This window comes from Aplysia californica, unplaced genomic scaffold (genome assembly GCF_000002075.1).
Source record: "Aplysia californica isolate F4 #8 unplaced genomic scaffold, AplCal3.0 scaffold00617, whole genome shotgun sequence".
NCBI classification, from domain to species: Eukaryota; Metazoa; Mollusca; class Gastropoda; order Aplysiida; family Aplysiidae; genus Aplysia; species Aplysia californica.
The window spans coordinates 68,065-71,072 of record NW_004797887.1 but is presented as its reverse complement, the minus strand read 5'-3'; the positions used below and the strand labels follow the sequence as shown (position 1 = coordinate 71,072).

The 3,008-nt window shown below is 38.5% G+C and overlaps 1 long non-coding RNA gene across 1 annotated transcript in view; it reads right to left on the bottom strand.

The window, feature by feature from the left end:
• LOC106013023 overlaps positions 1–2,922 on the bottom strand; it is a gene marked incomplete at its 3' end in the record, with an annotated part of 4,132 nt that extends 1,210 nt beyond the window's left edge. The window contains 2 exon segments of the long non-coding RNA XR_001185226.2: positions 1,962–2,042; positions 2,829–2,922. This is a non-coding gene — a long non-coding RNA (uncharacterized LOC106013023).
• Positions 2,923–3,008: the final 86 nt, after the last annotated feature.

Sequence of the window (3,008 nt, the reverse complement as noted above, 5' to 3'; positions counted from 1 at the left end):
ACACACACACACACACACACACACACACACACACACACACACACACACACATTCATTCGCACGAGGTGCATCATAACACGCAAATCCACACACATACATGCACGCATAAATATAAATAAGCAAATAGCTCCCGCATCAAGCCTCAGGAAATTGGCAATATTGTGTGACAAGATTGGTGAAGCTTTTGTGCATCTTTACTACAGAAGGCTGGAAGAAAATTTTGATGTGGAAGACTTAATCTACACATTATGGGGATAGTACCATGATGTGATCCTACTATCACAACTACAGTTACCCCAAGATGGGTAAGTCAGTCTGAGACCGAAAGATTCCTTCGCTCTTTGCAACATTGGAGTGGTGGCGGCAAGAGAAAGAAATCGCTGGAAAAGTTTCCATCGCTCATCAGTGAGAGTGAATCTATTGACTCTCTACTCAACAAGGAGGAATGTAGAATGACGAGGAGGAAAGAGGATCAAAAGGAAAGCAGAGGTGGAAATGAGAAGCGTGGAGAGAGCTAAAATGGAAGAGGAGAAAAGGGAAGACGAAAGTGTAAAAGAGAAAACGTTTTGGCAGAAGTTCTTTATGGACCCGTAGAGATGGAGAGACGGAGACCAGGGACGTGTCACTTGTCAGTTCTGCTCTGATCAAGAGTAGACACAGCCACGTTTGAAATTGACGATATTTTGGGTAAAAAGACAAAAGCTTAAATATCTCGAAACCATGATTTAAAGAAAAAAGTGTTTTGTTGCAGCACGGCAAAATAGGCCTACTGTCAGTTTTAACTGATCTACTGATCTTAGTATAAACCCCCAAAGTCAGAATTGGGAGAGATGAGCTGTGACGCAAAATCCTTTTAAAGTTTGCCGCCACACAAGATAAAACTTTGCTTGCAGAATGTTTTAAATAATGATAACGGCTAAAATATATATTTCATTTTTGAAATCAGCGTATCAAAATAAGCAAAGTGGCTCGCGTAGAACCTGATTTGATGCTCTATCTATATTTAGCAAAGATTGTTTTTGATTGTCAATTTTGAATCTGAAATTAGGTAGCAAAGTTACCTGCTGCGTTGTGAGGTCACAATTGCTAGGCCTAGACCTACACACTGCACAGTCACTGTTTTGTGTAAAGTAAGTAGAATGGCGACTTGGTTGTAAGACACTGTTATTCTCTTTATTGATGCAGATCCCACCAATGTCTGTAATCCATTAAGTCCAGAGACTACATGAACAAGAACTTGTATCATTTTGCAAACAATTTAATCAAGATGCAATTAAACACTTTCGCAATTTGCCACACACACTAAAAATAACAACACCAAAATAACGCACTTCACAACAGAAGTGTGAGTTAACCGATTTCGCTAAGTCAGCCTTTTGCCCAAATGACCCTTATTTTTTTACTTGCAAATCGAGACGAAAGGTAACATTCTCGGTTCAGCTATATTCGATACTGCAGGCGATTACACCAAGATAAATTGTATGAAAAAATATAGTAAAATACGAGTCACTGTCCCCCGGCGTAGCCGATAGTGACAATGATATTTTGTCATCAATATTTTTACTAAGTTGATACTGCTGCTGCTGATGATGATTATGATGATGATGATGATGATTCAAGCATTTGTGGCATTTGTACATAATTCTTTTATCAACAGGAAGCCAGTGCAGTATCCGTAAAAGAGATACACCAGAGTCTCACTTTCTTTCACGTAAAATTAAGCGTTTATCATTGAATAGTACACTTGAATTCGTTTCACTGTTTCCAGTGATATTCCTGATAACAAACAGTTACAATAATAGAGTCTTGACAAAACTGTATTATTGGGCAATGATCACTATTATTAAGGGAAATAGTTTCGTTGAGACAGTTTTTTTAAACAATACTTACGTCATTACTTAAAAGATGTGTACAGAACAAGAAGGTTCTAGACTTTTAGAATCTCATTACACAAAACTGACCAGTGCACGTTTCCGACGTTCTACCATCACATTGTCTTGTTTGTGGAGATTCCCCGTGTCATGCCAGCTCTGTACATTGCCCTGTAAAAAAAGAATGATGATGATGAGGAGGAGGAGGTGGAGTGGGAGGAAAAAGAGGAGGAGAGACAGGATGATGATGATGATGATGATGATGATGATAATGACGATGATGATGATGATTTACTGCTTTACCTCATTATCGTTAATCACGATTTGAACGGAGGAGAGTTTCCTACCTGTTAAACTACTATACTACTACTACTACTACTACTACTACTACTACTACTACTACTACTACTACTACTACTACTACTACTACTACTACTACTACTACTACTACTACTACTACTACTACTACTACTACAACTGCAACTGCAACTGCAACTACTTCTATACACATACATACATACATACATACATACATACATACATACATACATACATACATACATACATACATACATACATACATACATACATACATACATACATACATACATACATACATACATACATACATACATACATACATACACCAAAGTACACCAATACAGAATAATTTCACAGCCATGCCATTGCTGGTCACAACTGTGCAGTACCCAATAATTCTCTCGTGTAGGCAACCACAAAGTAACATGTCGTACGACCTTGAGTTTGTGAATTGTTCAGCTGGTGTGAAGTGTACCTACAAAATCCGTACATTGATAATATTTGTGCTGATAGTCTGAGATAATTGCAGTCTCAGCAAATGATCTCGGCATCTTTTCGCAAAGAGAACAGAATCTTAAATAACAAGCACGACATGTTTTTGAACAGTTAGATCTACAAAGGCGTTGTAAAACTTACGTGTACTTTGTTCCGCTCAGCAGTAGCCTCGACGACAACAGCAAGTACCACAACCAGACACAGGAATGCTGTCAGCGACCTCAGCCCCATCAGGAATCTGTGAAAAGAGAACAGGTACAGGCGTGAAGGTTGCAAGTTGAAAGCTGTTGTTTTACAGATTGTTTTCTCCTCTATCCCAAA